The sequence below is a fragment of the Mustelus asterias genome, chromosome 8 (assembly GCF_964213995.1).
Source record: "Mustelus asterias chromosome 8, sMusAst1.hap1.1, whole genome shotgun sequence".
NCBI classification, from domain to species: domain Eukaryota; kingdom Metazoa; phylum Chordata; class Chondrichthyes; order Carcharhiniformes; family Triakidae; genus Mustelus; species Mustelus asterias.
The window spans coordinates 110,199,469-110,211,149 of NC_135808.1; positions in this window are offsets into that span (position 1 = coordinate 110,199,469).

The following is an 11,681-nucleotide window of genomic DNA, read 5'->3' on the forward strand; positions in this document are numbered from 1 at the left end:
GGTAGTGAATCTCTGGAATTCTCTGCCCATTGAAGCAGTGGAGGCTACCTCGTTAAATATGTTTAAGTCACAGGTAGATAGATTTCTGATCAATAAGTAAATTAAGGGTTATGGGGAGCGGGCGGGTAAGTGGAACTAAAGCACTATCAGATCAGCCATGATCTTATTGAATGGCGGGGCAGGCTCAAGGGGCTGGATGGCCTACTCCTGCTCCTATTTCTTATGTTCTTTGTCACACCTAAAGTGCAGGCAGAGAGTAGCTGTGTGGCCACCAGGAAAGGCAACGGGAGCAGGCAGAGAGTGCAGGAATGCCATTCCCCTTGTAAACAAGTATACCATTTTGGATACTGTTGGTGGGTGGGTGGGGGGACCATTTAGGTGGAGGCAGCAGTAGCCAGATCTGTGGTACTACGACTGGCTCTGGGGCACAGCGGTAAGGGTAAACAGGACTGTAGTGACAGGAGACTCAATAGTTAAGGGGACAGACAGGAAATTCTGTGGCCACAAACGAGACCAGGATGGTGTGTTGTCTCCTGGGTGCCAGGGTCAAGGATATCTCGGAGTGGCTGCAGACCATTGTCAAGGGGGAGGGTGAGCAGCCAGAAGTCGTTGTGCACATTGGCACAAATGACGTAAATAGAAATAGGGATCAGGTCTTGAGTGACTATAGAGAGCTAGGAAAAAGGTTAAGAAACAGGGCCTCGAGGGTGGTAGTCTCCAGATTACTTCCAGTGTCACATGCTACTGAGGGTAAGAACAGGAGAATATGGTAGATGAATTCATGGCTAAAGAATTTGTGCAGGGGACAGGGATTCAGAATCTTCGATCATTGGGATATTTTCTGGGACAGAGGTGACCTGTTTAAGAAGTACATCTGAACAGGAGGGGGATCAATATCATAAGACCATAAGACCATAAGACATAGGAGCGGAAGTAAGGCCATTCGGCCCATCGAGTCCACTCCACCATTCAATCATGGTTGATTTCAACTCCATTTACCCGCTCTCTCCCCATAGCCCTTAATTCCTCGAGAAATCAAGAATTTATCAATTTCTGTCTTGAAGACGCTCAACGTCTCGGCCTCCACAGCCCTCTGTGGCAATGAATTCCACAGACCCACCACTCTCTGGCTGAAGAAATTTCTCCTCATCTCTGTTCTAAAGTGACTCCCTTTTATTCTAAGGCTGTGCCCCCGCGTCCTAGTCTCCCCTGCCCCCGCGTCCTAGTCTCCCCTTGGGGAAGATTTGCTAGTGCTACAAGGAAGGGTTTAAACTAGATTGGTGGGGAGGTGGGATCCTCAGCAGCAGGGAAGCTAATGAGGGGCTGAAAGGAGATGCAGTACTCAGCAACGGCAAGCTGAATAGACATGATGGGCAGGAGCATGGCAGGAAGCAGTGAAAACCTGTTGGATTAAATTGCATCTATTTCAATGCAAGAGGGCTGACAGATACGACTGATGAACTCGGGGCATAGATAGGTATGTGGGACTGGGATATTCTAGCCATGACTGAAACATAGCTAAGGGAGGGAAAGGACTGGCAGCTTAATGTTCCAGGGTACAGGTGCTTTAGGTGGGACAGAGTTTGAGGAAAGAGAGGAGGTGGAGTTGCATTTTTGATTAAGGGGAGCATCAGGGCAGTAGTCAGAGATGAAATAACCAAGGGATCATCCAGCAAGACTTTGTGGGTGGAACTAAGAAATAAGAAGGGGATGGTGACTTCATTGGGGTTGTACTATAGGCCCCCAAATAGTCATCGGAAATTAGAAGAACAAATATGCAGGGAGATTGGGGAGACTTGCAAGAGTAATAGGGCTTTCATTGGGGATTTTAATTTTCCTAACATAGACTGGGCCTGCCATAGTGCTTAGGTGGGGTGGAATGGGTTAAGTGTTCAGGAAAGTTTCCTCAGGCAGTATATGGAGGGTCCTACTTGGGAAAGGGCAATACTTGACCTACTCTTGGGAAATAGGGCAGGGCAAGTGACTGAGGTGATGGTGGGGGACCAGTGACCATAGTTCTATTAATTTTAAAATAGTTATGGAAAGGGACAAAATTGGTCCACATGTGCAAGTTCTAAACTGGGGCAAGGTGAATTTTGATGGAATTAGACAGGAGCTTGCAAGTGTTGGCTGGAATGGCTGTTTGACGGCAAAGGGATCTCTGGAAGTGGGAGGCCTTTAAAAGTGAAATAGCTAGAATTCAGGGTCTATATGTTCCTGTTAGGGTGAAGGGCAAGGCTGGCAGGAGTAGGGAACACTGGATGACAAAACATATTGAGGTTTTGGCCAGGAGAAAGGAGGCATAGCTCCAGTACAAGCAGCTGGAAACAAGGGAGTCCCTGACATGCACAGGGATTACAGGAGTATACTCGAGAAGGAAATTAGGAGGGCAAAAAGGGGGTATGAGGTCGCTTTGGTTAAGAGGATTAAGGTGAATCCAAAGGGATTCTTTAAATATATTAAAGGAAAAAGAATAACTAGAGAGAGAATAGGACCCCTCAAGGACCAAAGTGGACATGTGTGGAACCGTTGGAGATGGTCGAGATTCTCGATGAATATTTTTCCTGTGTTTACCGTGGAAATAGACATGAAGACTTGGCAACCTGGGAAAGTTAGTGGCGATATATTGGGGACAGTTTGCATTATAGTAGAGGAGGTGATGGACATATTAAAATGTATGAAGGTGGATAAATCTCCTGGCCCTGACCAGGTAAATCCAAGAATACTGCGTGAGGCTAGAGAAGAAATTGCGGCAGCCCTAGCTGAGGTATTTGCAGCATCATTAGCCATGGTGAGGTACCAGAAGACTGGAGGGTAAGTAATGTTGTGCCCTTATTTAAGAAGGGCTGCAAAGAAAAACCTGGGAATTATAGACCAGTAAGCCTGACATCTTGGTGGGTAAGTTACTAGAAAGGATTCTGAGGGATAATATATGTAAGCATTTGGAAAGACAGCGTTTGATTAGGTGTAGTCAGCACGGCTTTGTGCATGGGAGATCATGCCTTACAAATTTAAGAGTTTTTTGATGAAGTGACCAGGAAGTTTGATGAGGGCAGGGCAGTAGACATAGTCTATATGTACTTCAGTAAGGCCTTTGATAAAGTTCCATATGGTAGGCTGCTCTGAAAGATTTGATCACATGGAATCTAGGGAGAGCAGGCAAATTGGATATACAATTGGCTTGATGGTAAGAAGCAGAGGGTAATGGTGGAAGGATGCTTGTTGGACTGGAGGCTTGGGACTACTGGTGTGCCTCAGGGGTCAGTGTTGGGCTAATTGCTGTTATCCATATCAATAATTTGGATGAGAATGTACAAGGCATGATCAGTAAGTTTGCAGATGGCACTAGAATAGGTAGTACTGTAGACAGTGAGGAAGGTTATCAAAAATTACAGCAGGATCTTGATCAGCTGAGGAAGTGGGCCGAGAAATGGCAAATGGGGTTCAATACAGATAAATGTGATGTTTTGCATTTTGGAAAGTCAAATCAAGGTAGGACTTGGGTGAATGGTAGGACCTTAGGGAGTATCATGGAACAGATGGACGTTGGAGTTCAGGTGCACGGTTCTCGAAAAGTGGAGTCGCAGGCAGATAGGGCAGTGAAGAAGGCTTTTGGCATGCTGGCCTTCACCAGTCAGGGCATTGAGTATAGAAGTTGGGAAGTTATGTTGCAGTTGTACAGGACATTGGTGAGGCCGCACCTGGAGTATTGTGTCCAGTTTTGGTTGCCGTGCTTTAGGAAAGATGTTATTAAACTGGAGGGAGTGCAGAAGAGATTTACAAGGATGTTGCCAAGACTTAAGGGACTGAATTATAGGGAGAGATTGGACAGGCTAGGACTTTTTTCTTTGTAGCAAAGGAGACCGAGGGGTGATCTTATAGAGGTGGATAGGGTGAATACACTCAGTCTTTTTCCCAGGGTTAGGGAATTGAGGGCATAGGTTTAAGTTAAGAGGGGAAAGAATTAATGGGAACCCGAGGAGCAACTTTTTTCACTCTCAGGGTGGTGTATATGTGGAATGAGCTGCCGGAGGAAGTTGTTGAGGCAGGGACATTTACAACATTTAAAAGGCATTTGAACAGATATATGGAAAGGAAAGGTTTAGAGGGATATGGGCCAAATGCAAGTAAATGGGGTTAGCTTAGATGGGCATTTTGGTCGGCATGGACCAGTTTGGGCTGAAGGGCCTGTCTCCGTACTGTAAATTCTATGATTCTGTGAATAGAAGTTAAAGATTTGTTACGATCCCAGCTGATACTACAGGACAAGTCAAATTCCAGAGTGAAACCTGACTTGATAGATCCTAACTTTTTTTGGAAACCATGAAGGTAAGCTACTAAACAAATTCACAAGGGTCTGCTGATGAACTTTTCAGAAAAAGAATAAAACATTTATTAAACAAGAAAAATAAACTTTAGACAAAAACATTGGAAAGATACAAGGACAAGAAAATTATTCAAATATTCAGTATATATTAAATATAGGAGCATACAAAATAGAAACAGAAGTAGGCCATTCAGTCCCTTGGGCCTGCTCTGCCATTCAATTAGATCATGGCTGATCTACCTCAACACCATTTTCCTCCACAATCCCCATATTCCTTGATATCTTTAATATCTAGAAATCTATTGATCTCTGCCTTAAATATACTTACTGATGGAACCTCCACCACATTCTGCAAAGATTTTTTCAAGTGAGGTCATATTTTTCAGCCCAGTCATACCTTTACAGACACATACAAATTTGAGAATATAAAACAATTTACCATATCTATCCGAAACTCTAATAGATTAATTTTTAGCACATTTGAACAAACTGGTGAACTGTGGTCAGACACATCACACTTCAAAGTAAATGTTAGATGTTACCAAAACAGATTCTATGAATTTCTCAACAATCCAACCAGATGCTTGTCACACTGTGAACCAATTGCTCTCACTGAATCTCTGTCTTTTTCATGAGGGTTTCTAATCTCCACATTCAAAGAACTCGCTTTGTAATTCTTGCTTGCTGTTGATCCATTCAGACGGCTTCTACATGGATCCAACTCCAGGGTTTCAATCTCACCTTCTGAGACTCCTTTCCTCTGGAGCTCTGAGTACAATCAAGCTTCAACATCCAAACATTATCCTTGGCTATGCAAAGCAGAACAGCAGTGCTCCAACAGGTTAACTGTGCCTTTCTAGCCTGCAGCAAGGCGTCACCAACCTTCAGCTGCCTTCTGAATCCCATTTCAATTCAAATCTGCTCCTTGCTTTTTGTTTTGTTTGGAACTTTCTCGCTGCTCCTTTCTCTCAACCTTACTGGATCTGTTTCTGATCTCTGCCCTTTTCCCTCACCTCACTGACTTCAGGGCTAATAAGGTTGCCAGAAAATTTGGTAAGCCAGAGGAGTGGGAACAATTTAGAGTTCAGCATAGGAAGACCAAGGGACAGATGAAGAAAGGGAAAAGAGAATATGAATTCAAGCTGGCGAGAAAGGAAAGATTCTTTAGGTATGTGAAAAGCTCAACAACGACAAATGTGGGTCCAATACAGATGGAGACTGGTTAAAAGGACATGGTGGAGAAATTAAACTTACTTTATGTGTGCCTTCACGGAGGAATCCCTCAGAAATATTAGTAAACCAAGCGGCTTGTGAAAATGAGGAACTGAAAGAAATTGTATTAATAAAAAGGTAGTACTTGAAAGATTAATTGGATTGAAGGTCGATAAATCTTCTGGACCTGATGAGCTTCATCCCAGAATTTTGAAGGAGGTGGCTATAAAGATAATGATGCATTATTGATTACCTTTCAAAATTTTATTGATCCTGGGAAGGTTCCTGCAGACTGGAAAGTAGCAAATGTAACTTGACTATTTGGATGGGAGGGGAAATGAGATAAAGCTTCCCTTTTATCTATGCTGCAAGTAACATCCTTAAAAAACTCCAGTTGTTACCTTAAATATGACTTCCCTTTCGTAAATCCATGTTGACTCTGCTTAATCATCTCATCTTTTAAAATAGATTCTAACATCTTCCCTCCTACTGATGTCAAATTAATAGGTCTGTAGTTCTCCATTTTCTAAGAGGGAGGTTAGACGAGTGAGGGAGAAGGGAAGTGCTCAGGCTGAAGGTCTGAGATGTGTCTATTTTAATGCCAGGAGTGTAGTGAATAAAGTGGATGAGCTTGGAGCGTGGATTGCTGCTTCGAATTGTGATGTGGTGGCCATTACGGAGACTTGGATGTCTCAGGGACAGGACTGGGTGCTTCAGGTGCCGGGTTTTAGATGTTTCAGGAAGGACAGGGAGGGAGGCAAGAGAGGGGGGGGAGTGGCACTGTTGATCAGGGATAGTGTCACGGCTGTAGAGAAGGTGGACGCCGTGGAGGGACTGACTACGGAATCTCTGTGGGTGGAGGTTAGGAACAGGAAGGGGTCGGTAACTTTGCTGGGTGTTTTCTATAGGCCGCCCAATAGTAACAGAGATGTTGAGGAGCAGATGGGGAAACAGATCCTGGAGAGATGTAGGAATAACAGAGTTGTCGTGATGGGAGATTTTAATTTCCCAAACATAGATTGGAATATCCCTAGGGCTAGGGGTTTGGATGGAGAGGAGTTTGTTAGGTGTGTCCAGGAGAGTTTCCTGACACAGTATGTGGATAAGCCTACTAGAGGAGAGGCTGTTCTTGATCTGGTGCTGGCTAATGAACCTGGACAGGTGGAGGATCTCTCGGTGGGTGAGCATCTTGGGGATAGCGATCATAATTCTATCTCCTTCACGATAGCATTGGAAAGAGATAGGGTCAGGCAGGCTAGGAAAGTGTTTCTCTGGAGTAAAGGGAAATACAGTGTCATCAGGGAGGAAATTAGACGGGTAAATTGGAAGGAGGCATTCTTGGGGAAAAGTACCGAAGGAAAGTGGAGGATTTTCAAGGAATGTTTGTCTGGAGCTCTGCATGACAACGTTCCGATGAGACAGGGGGGTGTTGGTAGGGTACGGGAACCGTGGTGCACGAAGGTTGTGATGAACCTGGTAAATAAGAAAAGAGAGGCGTACAGAAGGTTCAGAGAGCTAGGAGGTGTTAAGGATTTAGAGGAGTATACGCGATGTAGGAAGGAGCTTAAGAAGGAAATTAGGAGAGCGAGAAGGGGTCATGAGAAGACCTTGGCGGGTAAGATTAAGGAGAATCCCAAGGCTTTCTACAAATATGTCAAGAGTAAAAGGATGAGATGTGAAGGCATAGGACCCTTAAAAGGTGAAGGGGGAAAAGTTTGTGCGGAACCGTTAGAAATGGCGGAGGTGCTTAATGAATACTTTACCTCGGTATTCACGGTGGAAAGGGATCTGGGTGGTTGTACTGCTGGATTGCGGAGGACAGAAAGGATCGAGCATGTGGACATAAAGAAAGAGGATGTGTTGGAACTATTGAATGGCATCAAGGTTGGTAAGTCGCCGGGACCGGATGGGATGTACCCCAGGTTACTGTGGGAGGCGAGGGAGGAGATTGCGGAGCCTTTGGCGATGATCTTTGCATCGTCGATGGAGACGGGAGAGGTTCCGGAGGATTGGAGGATTGCAGATGTGGTCCCTATATTCAAGAAAGGGAACAGGGACAGCCCGGGAAATTACCGACCGGTGAGTCTAACCTCAGTGGTTGGTAAGTTGATGGAGAGGATCCTGAGAGACAGGATTTATGATCATCTAGAGAAGTTTAGTATGATCAAAAGTAGTCAGCACGGCTTTGTCAGGGGCAGGTCGTGCCTTACGAGCCTGGTTGAGTTCTTTGAAAATGTGACCAAGCACATTGACGAAGGAAGAGCGGTGGATGTGGTCTATATGGACTTCAGCAAAGCGTTCGATAAGGTCCCCCATGCAAGACTTCTTGAGAAAGTGAGAGGGCATGGGATCCAAGGGGCTGTTGCCTTGTGGATCCAGAACTGGCTTGCCTGCAGAAGGCAGAGAGTGGCTGTGGAGGGGTCTTTCTCTGCATGGAGGTCAGTGACCAGTGGAGTGCCCCAGGGATCTGTTCTGGGACCCTTGCTGTTTGTCATTTTCATAAATGACCTGGATGAGGAAGTGGAGGGATGGGTTGGTAAGTTTGCTGACGACACCAAGGTAGGTGGTGTTGTGGATAGTTTGGAGGGATGTCAGAAGTTGCAGCGAGACATAGATAGAATGCAAGACTGGGCGGAGAAGTGGCAGATGGACTTCAACCCGGATAAGTGTGTAGTGATCCATTTTGGCAGATCCAATGGGATGGAGCAGCAGTATAAAATGAAGGGTACCATTATGGGTAGAGATGAGGAATAGTAGAGGGAGAAAGACACTAGTAGGTGTGGTATATAGGCCCCCAAATAATAATGTTGAGGTGGGGAGGGCTATAAACAAGCAGATAAGGGATGCGTGTAAAAACGGAACGGCAATAATCATGGGGGACTTCAACATGCACATTGACTGGCAGACTCAAGTCGGTAAGGGTGGAATGGAGGAAGAGTTCTTAGAATGCTGTCGGGATAGTTTCCTTGAACAGCATGTTACGGAACCGACGAGGGAACGAGCTATTTTGGATCTGGTATTGTGTAACGAGGTAGGTAGAATTAAGGATCTTATTGTGAAGGACCCTCTTGGGTCTAGTGACCACAATATGGTCGAATTTCTGATTCAGATGGAAGAGGAGAAAGTTTGGTCCCAAACCAGTGTCCTCTGTTTGAACAGAGGGAAATATGATAGGATGAGGGATGAATTGGCTAAGGTAGACTGGGAGAGCAGGCTGGCAGGTAGGATAGCTGAGGAACAGTGGAGGATTTTTAAGGAGATCCTTTTCAGTTCTCAGCAAAAATATATTCCAGCAAAAAACAAGGATTGTAAGAAAAGGGAGAACCAGCCGTGGATAACGAAGGAAATAAAGGAGAGTATTAAAATAAAAACAGCTGCGTACAGAGTGGCCAAAAATAGTGGAGAAACAAGTGATTGGGAAAAATTTAAGAAACAACAAAGAGAGACTAAGAAAGCGATAAAGAAAGGAAGGATAGACTATGAAGCTAGGCTAGCAATTAATATAAAAAATGATAGTAAAAGTTTTTATAAATATATAAAAAGGAATAGAGTGGCTAGAGTGAATGTTGGACCCTTGGAGGACGAGAGGGGGGAGTTAATAGTGGGAAATGAGGATATGGCTGAGTCTTTAAATAAGTTTTTTGTGTCGGTCTTCACGGTGGAGGACACAAATAGTTTGCCAAATATTAACGATAGAGGGTTGGCAGCAGGAGAAATACTTAATACAATTAATGTAACCAGAGAGGCAGTGCTGGGTAGACTAATGGGACTGAAGGTGGACAAGTCCCCGGGTCCGGATGGAATGCATCCCAGGGTATTGAAAGAAATGTCAGAGGTAATAGTGGATGCGTTAGTGATTATTTATCAAAACTCGTTGCATTCTGGGGTAGTGCCGGTTGATTGGAAAACGGCTAATGTTACGCCGCTGTTTAAAAAAGGAAGGAGACAAAAGGCGGGTAACTATAGGCCGGTCAGCTTAACGTCTGTAGTAGGGAAAATGCTGGAATCCATTATTAAAGAGGAGATAGCAGGGCATCTGGATAGAAATGGTTCGATCAATCAGACGCAGCATGGATTCATGAGGGGAAAGTCGTGCTTGACGAACATGTTGGATTTTTATGAAGATGTGACTAGGGCGGTTGATGGAGGAGAACCGGTGGATGCGGTGTTTTTGGATTTCCAAAAGGCGTTTGATAAGGTGCCCCATAAAAGGCTACTGAAGAAGATTAGGGCACACGGAGTTGGGGGTAGTGTGTTAAAGTGGATTGGGGACTGGCTATCCGACAGGAAGCAAAGAGTCGGAATAAATGGGTGTTTTTCCGGTTGGAGGAAGGTAACTAGTGGCGTGCCGCAGGGATCGGTACTCGGGCCGCAACTATTTACCATTTATATAGATGATCTGGAGGAGGGGACGGAGTGTAGGGTAACGAAGTTTGCAGACGACACAAAGATAAGTGGAAAAGTGAATCGTGTGGAGGACGGAGAAGATCTGCAGAGAGATTTGGACAGGCTGAGTGAGTGGGCGAGGATATGGCAAATGGAGTATAACGTTGAGAAATGCGAGGTTATACACTTTGGAGGAAATAATAACAAATGGGATTACTATCTCAATGGAAACAAATTAAAACATGCTACCGTGCAAAGGGACCTGGGGGTCCTTGTGCATGAGACGCAAAAGCCCAGTCTGCAGGTACAACAGGTGATCAAGAAGGCAAATGGGATGTTGGCCTATATTGCGAAGGGGATAGAATATAAAAGCAGGGATGTCTTGATGCACCTGTACAGGGCATTGGTGAGGCCGCAGCTGGAATACTGTGTGCAGTATTGGTCCCCTTATATGAGGAAGGATATATTGGCATTGGAGGGAGTGCAGAGAAGGTTCACCAGGTTGATACCGGAGATGAGGGGTTTGGATTATGAGGAGAGGCTGAGGAGATTGGGTTTGTACTCGTTGGAGTTTAGAAGGATGAGGGGGGATCTTATGGAGACTTATAAGATAATGCGGGGGCTGGATAGGGTGGAGGCGGAGAGATTCTTTCCACTTAGTAAGGAAGTTAAAACTAGAGGACACAGCCTCAAAATAAAGGGGGGTCGGTTTAAGACAGAGTTGAGGAGGAACTTCTTCTCCCAGAGGGTGGTGAATCTCTGGAATTCTCTGCCCACTGAGGTGGTGGAGGCTACCTCGCTGAATATGTTTAAAGCGCGGATGGATGGATTCCTGATCGGTAAGGGAATTAAGGGTTATGGGGATCAGGCGGGTAAGTGGTACTGATCCACGTCAGATCAGCCATGATCTTATTGAATGGCGGGGCAGGCTCGAAGGGCTAGATGGCCTACTCCTGCTCCTATTTCTTATGTTCTTATGTTCTTATTCTTAGCAGTGTAGAGGATCAGAAGGACCTTGGGGTCCGGGTCCATAGGACTCTTAAATCGGCCTCGCAGGTGGAGGATGCGGTCAAGAAGGCGTATGGCGTACTAGCCTTCATTAATCGAGGGATTGAGTTTAGGAGTCGGGAGATAATGCTGCAGCTTTATAGGACCCTGGTTAGACCCCACTTGGAGTACTGCGCGCAGTTCTGGTCACCTCATTACAGGAAAGATGTTGAAGCCATTGAAAGGGTGCAGAGGAGATTTACAAGGATGTTGCCTGGATTGGGGGGCATGCCTTATGAGGATAGGTTGAGGGAGCTTGGTCTCTTCTCCCTGGAGAGACGAAGGATGAGAGGTGACCTGATAGAGGTTTACAAGATGTTGAGGGGTCTGGATAGGGTGGACTCTCAGAGGCTATTTCCAAGGGCTGAAATGGTTGCTACGAGAGGACACAGGTTTAAGGTGCTGGGGGGTAGGTACAGGGGGGATGTCAGGGGTAAGTTTTTCACTCAGAGGGTGGTGGGTGAGTGGAATCGGCTGACGTCGGTGGTGGTGGAGGCAAACTCGTTGGGGTCTTTTAAGAGACTTCTGGATGAGTACATGGGATTTAATGGGATTGAGGGCTATAGATAGGCCTAGAGGTGGGGATGTGATCGGCGCAACTTGTGGGCCGAAGGGCCTGTTTGTGCTGTGGCTTTCTATGTTCTAATACAGTTTAGCTAGAACAAATGAATTAGTGTAACTTTTATCAATTGAAATACTCAAACATGAC